This window comes from Taudactylus pleione, unplaced genomic scaffold, assembly GCF_031769625.1.
Source record: "Taudactylus pleione unplaced genomic scaffold, aTauple2 ptg000066l, whole genome shotgun sequence".
Taxonomy (NCBI): domain Eukaryota; kingdom Metazoa; phylum Chordata; class Amphibia; order Anura; family Myobatrachidae; genus Taudactylus; species Taudactylus pleione.
Window position 1 is genome coordinate 36,748,005 of NW_028284468.1, and position 10,752 is coordinate 36,758,756.

The 10,752-nt window shown below is 40.2% G+C and overlaps 1 pseudogene; it reads right to left on the bottom strand.

Moving 5' to 3' along the window:
- Nucleotides 1–449: 449 nt before the first annotated feature.
- Nucleotides 450–568, bottom strand: LOC148534594 (5S ribosomal RNA; annotated as a pseudogene).
- Nucleotides 569–10,752: the final 10,184 nt, after the last annotated feature.

The window sequence follows — 10,752 nt, forward strand, 5'->3', positions numbered from 1 at the left end:
TAAAGGTGATTAGTCATGTAGAAGAGACACTTTTGGCACATAGATGTTAACATCGAAAATAGTGTATTAACATATTTATACGTAAGGAGGTATCCCCTACCGGAGGAGGGGAGGGATATTTCTAAATTAAATGCAATTTTTGATTGACAAAAAATATCTGGAAATATCGTGTACATATTCTACTACTGCTGTCTCTATGTTTGTTATCTCTATAATTTCTTGGTATCTGCTTAGTGTCAGTTAAAAATGCATATACTTAGAGAAAATACATGAAAAGTAAATATCTGAACCCTTAGAATACTTTTAACATGATATAGAGAATTCATAACACAAGAACACCCATAAAATTTGCATTTTAGCGGTATATTGCTGTCATTTTTTAGCTGAGTTTTGTGTTTCCCATAAGAAAAACCAGTATTTTCCTTTGCATATCCGATTACTCTTGGATATACCTGCTGCTCCTGGTACTCTTGGGTGGTCTTCCATCACAGTACTAACCAGGCCCAACACTATATAGCTTCCAAGATCAGATGAGATTGGGCACTTTCAGTGTGGTATGGCCGTAGGTATCTTAATATTATATCTCGCATTTCGGAACAACTTTGACTTTTCATAAAAATGAGGGAATCTCGTAGCTCTCATTTAAACCATGTGGAGACAATGTATTGAGCTCGTATATCCAGTACATTTCCCTTTGAGACAATTTCCTGGCTAGATCACCTCCCCAGGGACCTGGGGTAACATGTTCAATAGCTCTAAAGGTCATATTGTCTACTGAAGAATTGTGGTTTGTTAGAAAATGTCTGGAGAGTGAATGGGTAGTTAGCTTGTTCTTAATATATCTAATATTTTCCTGTATTCGGAGTTTAAGTGGTCATTTGATTTTCCCAACATATTTAAGTCCACAGGGACATTCTATAACATAAATCACGGAAGTGGTATTGCAGTTTATGAATTGTTTCATACTATACTCCTTTGAATTATTAAAGTTACAGAAGAATTTTCTGTCTGGATGAAGATGTTTGCATACAATACAATGGCCACATTTATAGGCACCCACACATTTTATTGGATTTTTTACTAGTTGTTTTCTGGTAATAGGCTTGGTTCAAGAATTTCTTTAAGATTTCTAGATTTTTTAAAGATAATTTGTGGTAAAGCTGGTAATTTTTCATCTAGTAATGGGTCCATTTTCAGTATATTCCAATGTTTTTTGATCATATTCCTAATTTTTTTCTCCTCAGAGTTATATTGTGTAATGAAGGCCATTTGGCCTTTCTGTGCATCTTTCTGTTTTTTTATGGCTAATATTTTCCAGGATCTCTTCTCTTGTTAAATATTCACATCTGGAAACAGCTTCACTGATGATTTTTTCAGTATATTCACGATCTCTAAATCTATCTGCATATATATTGGTTTGTTCCTTGCAAAGAAGATCTGTACTGCAGTTCGTTTGATTCTATAAAACTGTGAGAATGGAATGTTGTTTTTCCAGCTTTTTACATGCCCGCTCTTATAATGTAGATATCTGTTAGTATCGATGGGTTTGATGAAGTTCTTAGTTATCACTGTTTCGTCATCTTTAGCTAAAACAAGTCTAAAAGTGCTATGTGATGGCGGTTCACATTGGAAGTAAATTTCAGATTAAAATTGTTAAGATTGATAAAATCCATAAATTTCTAAAACTCCTCTATGGTCCCATCCCAGATCAACAAGATATCATCTATATATTGTTTGTAAAAATAGATATTACACTTAAAGGGATTATTATTATATATATATGACTCTTCCCATTTGCCCATCGGTATGTTAGCATAGCTGGGTGCAAATATTGTGCCCATAACCATTCCACACATTTGTAAATTAAAAGTATTTAAAAATGTAAAAATATTATGGGTTAATATAAACTGAATAAGATCACAAATAAAATTCACATGTGGTATTGTTAGCTCTGGGTCTTTTTCCAATACTTCTCGACATGCTGATACACCTTTCTCATGTTCTATAGAAGTGTACAGAGAGGTGACATCAATGGTTGCCCATAAAAAAGATTCTTTCCACTGGATACTTCTTATAGATTTCAATACACTGGATGTATCCTTTAGATAAGATGGAAGTAATTGAACCTTATCTTTAAGAAAGATATCTACATATTCGGAACAATGGGCAGTCAAAGGTCCTTTAGTTGTTTATGTATTTTGGGAAGATCGGGATGACAGGATTATCGTTCAGCAAATACTGGTTTTCGTCTTTAGTAAGTAGCTCTAACTGGAGTCCTTTAAGTAGGAGTTTCCTGAGATCTTCAACATAGATCTCTGTAGGATCCTTGGGTTGTGGCTTATAGGAGTTGAGGTCACCAAGTAGTCTATTGGCTTCTTTTACATAATCATCTCTATCTTGTATCACTAGACCTCCTCCTTTATCTGCTGGTTTGAAGACTAGGGTGTCATTTTCTTCGAGAATTTTGAGGGCATGTTTCTCAGAGTTAGTAAGATTATTCCGAATGGTGCCAGTATCTTGCGTGTCTAAGAGATTTTTTTTCACCATTTCATAAAAGATGTTTATATGGTTGCCTTTAGATTCTGGTATGCATATAATAGTTATTTGTTGTATGTTCACCATACATTCACTAAATATATTACACTATTAGGCGCCTTTCCTTCTCTCCTACTTTTTCAGATCTACCTAGCTGTTGTGCTCAAGCCAGCATTCTGAAGGAAAAGCAGGCATCTCTTATTTACGGAGAAGTGTGGTGTTCACTTTTTTAATGGACTTATTGGAACACCTTTTGAACACTATTTGACTCTTTCAGTAAAATATACCAGGAAGCGCCAGGTGCCTAGACTATCGGTTCTATATATATATATATATATGTGTGTGTATATATATATAGCAGCATCTAAAAAAGGGGAAAATCAGCACACCTTTATGTAAATACAAAGCCAATTGTATTTTGCATGATAATCTGAAAGTAGCAGCTTCCAAAAAAATAAGGTACCTTCATTCACATATTAAAGTGTATAGTGCAAAACAATTATACATTACAGACTTCACAGGAACCAATCAGAGCCATAATAATGATGTCAAACAGGGACAGCCCGACGGCCATTTCAGTGATCGGCGGCACCTTCATCATGGGGCACCACACCAACTAAAGGTGTAGACCCAAAATACAGGTATATAAAGGGCAAAAAGCCAGCCCAATTTGTAACTGCAATCAGTAACAACACTCACCTGTGGCAGAGATCTAGTCCATCTCCATACTATCTTGTGTGTGCATTCTTATAGGTTTGCCAACATAGACACGTTTACAAGGACAGATTATTGCATAAATGACATATTTGCTTTCGCATGTCAAGCGATTCTTGATATTGAAGGAACGTCCAAATAAAGGATCACAGAATTTATCTCCTATCAATGTGAATCGGCAATTCGTGCAACCAGCACAGGAAAATGAGCCAGTTTTTAAAGATAGCCAGTTTTGTTGAGCCCTTGTTCCAATATTGGAAGATGTCATTTCGTCCTTAATATTATTGCTGTGTCTAAAACAAAATAGTGGCGGTTCATGGCTCAAAGCTCCCAAAATTGGATCTGCATGGATGATGTGCCAATGCTTTTTAAATGCACGTTTAATAATATGTGACCCGATTGAGAAGGTACTTGAAAAAGAAATCTCTCAGTTTTCTTGTATGGTTTTTCTCTTGTTAACAAGTCTTGTCTGTCCAATTTTAAGCATTTATTGATTGCCTCCTGGATGTCTTTTTTATCATATCCTCATTCTGAAAATTTTTTACCCATATCCATCAAAGCTTGAGGTAAATGGGATCGATCTGAAATGATTCTCGTTACTCAGATCATTTGTGAGTATGGCAATCCCTTCTTTAGTGGTGCTGGATGATAGCTGTCGGCTGCCAGCAGGGTGTTTTTATCAGTTGATGTAGTATAGACAGTCATAACAAACCGTCCAGAGGAAATATCAACTGTCACATCTAAATAATTAATCTGTTTATTGCTGAAATTCAATGTAAACTTAATTTCATTACTGATGCTGTTTAATTCATCAAAAAATTTAAGTAACTGCTCTTGGCCACCAGTCAATACAAGGAAAACATCATCAATGTATCTCACAAAAAAGGAGATAAATCGAGCTAGTGGGTGGGACATGATATGTTGTCTCTCAAAAACATGCACGAATTGATTTTCATATGAAGGGCACATATTTGACCCCATCACAGTCCTGTGGCATTGCAAAAAGAATGTATTGTCGAATAAAAAATAATTTTTATGTAACATGACATCTATAAGTAAAAGTAGATAATCAACAGGTGGACCTACATATTGTGGATTAGATGTAACCATTTGTCTTATGTCATCCAACCCCAAATCATGGGGTATGCTAGTATATAGGTTTACTATATCCAGTGTTACCCATATGCAATCAGAAGTAGGGAAAGGCATCCTATCAAGTTTGTTCAGGAAATCAGTTGTACCTTTAAGATAAAAATCCATATTTTGTACAACCGGTTGAAGAAGAAAATCAACATATTGAGATAATGTTAGGCATAAAGATCCCCTAGACGATATAATAGGTTGACCAGGAGGATTATGTAAGGTCTTATAAATCTTTGGTAGTATGTAAATAGATGGAACTATAGGATGTTGTTGAATCAAAAAATTTGCAGTATTTTCAGCAATCCATTAGTTATTTAAACCTAAATGAATAATGTTGTCAATTCTCGTTCTTGTAGCCGGTGGTAGGATCATAAGTTAATTTTATATATATATTCAACTTTTATTGATAGGGCCCCACACATGTTTTTTGCCCAGGGGCCTCCACAGACCTTAATCCGGCCCTGACCCTGGGCCAGCTTGGCCAGTCCACTCACCCATCTTCTACATGAACTTTTACAACCATTTGCCCACCACATGCTGTTTGGACACTAACTTCACTGTGGCAGGTAAAGCATGCACCTGCATTTTGGCAGCATGTGCAATGTGCGTGGTCATAGCCACAGTATTCGGACAGACATTAAAATAATAAAAAAATGACAGCATGAACACAAACATAGACAATAGGTAAGAAACAGAAATAATCTAAAATAGAGAAATATATACTAAAAAGATTCTAAGGGGTCAGTCCTAGTAGGTGCGAATTGCGAGATGCTATTTTGTCTTCGAATTCGCATAGCGAATTCATTTTGCAATCCAATTAGCAACTCGCACTGAATCAGTCAGACTGAATTCGCTATTTTCTTCTCGCACCTCCCTGAGGGTGAGAGATGGAAAGGAAAATCTTTATTTTTAAGGTTAAAATGTTGGGACACTGTGCTGAACCCCTTGGATACTCCCCCCCTAATGACTAATAAGGTATTTGGCAGTTTCCACTTAGTTTAATTAGTCCAATAATTACATGTAATTTTTTGGGGTTACATTTTTTTCCCCTCAAATTACCCCAAAATCAACTTTTTTGTTAGTTTAGGCACCCCAAATTTAATTACTATATTTTTTTCATTGAAAAATAATTGCTTTATTATCACATTTTTTAGAATCTTTCAAGGTGCCCTTAAAGTACCCCAAAATCTCCCTTTTTCTACTTATATTTGCATTTTTCGTTTAATTCGTTTGAGATTATTCGAAAAAACACATATCAACCATTTGACACCATTTAAAAACCTACAGTACCTTCCTAATGCCCACAAACAGCCTTCTATATGGTCCTGCTAACAAAATTATCAATTTTGGTGGGTCCAGGATGGTCTCCCCACATTTTCATGCATTACTCGCAAATCTCATTTGGCAGTCAATTCGCACCCCTCTGCTGCGAGTATTGCGAAAAGGCATTTTTAATTGGATTGGAAAATTCTTGGGGGCATGCTTCCCTGCGAAGTGTGCGAATTTCAAGAAACAAACTCGCCACTCACAATTCACACCTAATAGGATTGACCGCTAAAATTCTAAGAAAGAGACAAAGAACACAAAACTTGGTGGAGAATGAAGAAACATAAAACAGTACAACCTAAACAGAAGAAAGAGTCAGCAAAAGAAACAGTGACAGACTGACACAGAGAGCATAAAAAGATACTAAAGCAGAAAGCAGTTTTAATATGAGAGAGCGAGAGAGAGAGAAAAGTGGGCAGAGGTAAAACAGAAATGAAGCGAGAGAAAAAAATGGGGAGAGAGCATAGAGGAGAGAGAGAGAAAAGTGTCAGAGATAGAAAAAGGGGGAGAGAGAGAACACAGGAGGAGAGACAAATGAAGAGAGAAAAGAAGGTGAAAGATGTGAAGGTGGAGGGCATACAGCCAGAAAAAGCCCACCAACGCTGGGCATGACAGCTAGTATATAATATTATAAAGCAGGGTTCTTTTGCACTACATTTACATTGGTTATATGTGTATTGTATACCAAGGAAACATTACCTGAATATATTAAGAAAAGTATAAGGGCCTCTTGGACGCTCGCATAGCTGTGGGTTACCAGCCACAGCTTATGCGAGCGTCCATGATGATGGTCGCGATGGTCAAGACCATCGCGACCATCGGGCTTGCGACGAGACCCTGCGTTAGGGTCTCGTGGCCGCAAGCCCTGGAGTGATTTTGGCTCTATCAGAGCCAAAATCACTCCCACTGACATCACTAGTGATGTCAGTGGGGCCGGACCCAGACGGTAGTGGGAGGGCGTACTGTTAAGCACCCCTGACTGCGGTACAAGGAAGTAAATTTTTATAGGCCAGATGGGGTTCATTTTCAGGGCGAGGGGTTGGAGATTTTCATTAGAGATTTGTTTTCCTTCCCATAGTTTGGCTGTTGTGGTGGCGGCAGGGTTTCTGTAAACCTGGCTGTGGCAGTGGGGCCGGACCCAGACCCCCCGGCATGCCCACCAAAGGGAGCGTGCTGTCAGCCCCCTTTGGTGCGAGAACCGGAGCGACAGCTTGGCTGTCGCTATGCGGGTCTCGCGCATGCGCACGACGGAGCTACCTCCGTCGTGCGCATGCGCATTAGGGCACCATCGACCCGCTTGCGAGTGTCCTACGCTCACGAGCAGGTCTGAATTAGGCCCTAAGTCACCCATTGGTTTTATTATTCCAATTACTAACTTAAAACCTTAACTAAACATAAAGACATGGAGACGGTAGCTTGAATTGAAGGGGTCACAGCCAAATTTATTAATCAAATCAGAAATTGAATCAGAAATTGTTATGGTGGCAGAAAGAAGCAGAGCTACCTTGGCCACAGCCCAGTATTGAATTAATTTAAATAATGGGGACGGATACCCACCCCAGTACAAACTGGCCTTTAAGGTACAACCTCCCCATAACTAGCATTCCCTAAGACAGAGACCAGGTCCACCCCTGAGGCAATGACCAAGTTACCACTCTCATAGGGGAAATGCCCCCCAATCACTGTTGCACATTAACAGGCTGCCAAGGAGCACTGCCTTCTGCCACAGCCAGGTTTACAGAAACCCTGCCGCCACCACAACAGCCAAACTATGGGAAGGAAAACAAATCTCTAATGAAAATCTCCAACCTCTCGCCCTGAAAATGAACCCCATCTGGCCTATAAAAATTTACTTCCTTGTACCGCAGTCAGGGGTGCTTAACAGTACGCCCTCCCATTACTAGTTACAAAATGGGCCACTGCTGCATTTATCTTCTTATGGACCCCATCCAGGTCAGCTCCCCCTAGGGTACCCCTCCAGAAACGCTGAGGCACCATATCAGACCAATCTAATGTAACACACGGTCACCTTGTTGCCAGAGTCTGAAGATGACGTTTAATGGCATTAATCAGCTCCACACCTTTACATGTACCAAGATTATTACCCCCTAAATGAATAACTAACCAAGTGGGTAACCCCCAAGCAGCCTCGGCCTTCCAAAGGAAATCCAGTAAACTCTTCCATTTAATTCCCAGAACTCCTAACCAACGGACCTCCCCTGCACCTAAACTGGACTGCGCCTGAGCTGCTAAGGGATGAAAACTAGCCCAGTAAATGTAAGAGAGGCCAACAAACCACACACAATTAGCAGCCATCTCAGTCCAACTTGCAAGAGAGGTCTAACAGTCAGTAATATGCAATAAACCAAAGAAACTGGGGCAAGAAAAGAATAGAAAAGGAATGGAGATAAGAGGTGGGCGACCCAGAGTGAAGGTGAAAAGCACAAAGAACCTCGTATTTAATGAGGGCAGAAAACAGGAAAGAACTTCATACCCCTTATGGTGCTAGGCATAAGGCCACAGGTTTTCTCAACCAACTCACAGAAACAGAAACTAACCAGGAAGCTTATCTCCACACAAATAAAGTTTATAGGCTGACAACTTCCAGCAACCGAGCTGTTTAATAACGCCAATGGAAGAACCCTGAGCCGCAGCGCAAGTAGCCACCCCAATCCTGAAAGAGTGCATGCCATAAAATTCTAAAGGTCCTCTAAACATCTATGGAAAATGCTAGTAAATTGAGAGCAGAGATAGGTTGGTATGCACCAACCAATGATGACCCTAGCTAGGATGCAGCAAGTTAAACCGGTTCCCCAACTCCACCGGGCATATTCCAACATACAATCATGCAGTGTCTTACCTCCACAGCCACGCGATACAAGGACACCTTGTCAATCAGACCAAGCTGCTGAATAAGCTGCTGAATAAGTCTTCAGCAGGAGCCAACGCCTTCAAGGCAAGACTTTTGATGCTGGATTGAAGACCTGCCACACATGAATAGGACAGGGTAAACCAACCAGGGCAAGCAGATGGCACAAGGGCCCGAAATCTATTCCACTGAAAACAAAATAGAGCATCTGCTATCTCATTTTCAACTCCCGGAATGTGTTGCATCCCGAAATCAATATTATGCCTCAAGCAAAGAAGAAGAGTCAAATATCGCAATAAATGCAATGCTGCAACCGACACATCCATTTGATTATTGATGGCGTGGAAAACACCTCAGTTGTCACACCAAAAATGTATCTTGCGATTAGTGAGCCTATGCACCTAAAGCTCTACCGCTACCACTATTGGAAAAAGTTCCAAAAGCAGCATGTTAGCGGTCAAACCTTGGGCCCACCATTCAGGAGGCACACTATTCTTCTTCAAAAAATGCCTCGAAACTCAAAGAACCGTAGATGGAAGCCAAATCCTTATCAAATCCTTATCCTGTTTAAGTTCTCCAAAAACTCCAACCAAATGCGTACATCCTCTTTCAAGTCCATGGAGACTCGAATCAAATGATTTGGCTTTGTAACCCCTGTGGTAGCCCTCTCTAAATGCCTGCAGAGAATACTACTCATTGGAATGACCCGCCACGAAAAATTTAGCAAACCCCGTAAAGACTGCATCTGCTTAAGACTAACCTTCTTAACAGCAAGGAAGCTTTCCAGCAGCTCCTTTAACTTACACACCTTGTCAGAAGGTAAGCGGCACAGACCCAATTGAGTATTGATCTTGATACCCAAATATGAAAATGTCATCATAGGGCCTTCAGTCTTATCTTTTGCAATGGGTACTCCCAACAGAAAAAAGGTCCTGAACTGAAAGCAACAATTCGCTACAGACATTGTCATCAGCCGGGCCCACCAGTCCAGGTAGTGGGCAATAGTAAATTGCACCTGTACCTGCCAAATCACACCAGCGCAGAAAGGAGCTAAAACATAAAAAAAAGGCACACGAGATTGAGCAGCCCATCGGTAAGCACTTATCAACAAAAAACAGGCCTTCATCTTGAAAAACCCCATATATTATAAGAATCCGGGTGAAAAGGGAGCAAACGGAAGGCAGATTCGATATCCACCTTAGCTAGCAGGGCCCCCTGCCCAAAATCTTAAACCACCTGCAAAGCCTGCTCAAAAGACTTGTTAAACTACCCTGCAATTCACTAAGCAGTCCTCTGGGAAAGACAGATGTTGAACTACCTCTAATGGAGAGATACACAAACCCGGCAATGGGGAAGAAGGAGAAAGACTGCACATGCGTCCCAACCTAATTTCCACCACTACTTTCTCCCTAATGATGTTGGGATTTCTAATTCTGCATGGCAACCAATGTGACCCTGTGAGACAAAGGTAGCCTAAAACTCCCCCTAAAACCTTCTAACAAAAAAAGATGCTTCCTTATCTGCAACAGGGTTATTACATTATATGCAGATGCATCATTGGTTTTAGAAGGTGTCTGGTTCAGATGGTTCAATTCGCCCTCCTCCCCAAATGATTTTTTCTCAATTACAGATGGGTGGGTCTAGAGGTGGTGTCTCGTTTTGGTGTAGAATCTCATTGGGCTAAGCCCTTCTGATAAATCCTCAGCTCAGTTAAGATAGGAGAAAGATTTGGGTTTCTCACTCTCAATGGGAGTTTATCTATTCTACTTCTTTCCGAATGTCTCAAAGTTTGAACCATAGTGATATGCAGGTCAAGTTATTAAATAGACTTTATCTCACACCTGATAAACTACATTCTTATTGGAATTCCTGCTCTAACTTCTGTTGGTGTAATTGTGGTGAGGTGGGCAATGGTTATCAAATTTTTTTGGTTTTGCCCCCTTTTACGTACTTATTGGTCAGATGTATTTCTCTAATTCATAAGGTTCTAGGGCTATCCTTATGGGAAGCAATCGGGAAGCCGACTGCCTATATACCGGCAGCCGGCTTCCCGACTGTCTTATCCCGGCAAGGGTGAAATGCCGGGCGTCTAGATGTAGACGCCCGCATTTCTCCGATGCCGAGAGACCGGCGCCCGGCATCACGATCGTAGTGATGCCGGGTGC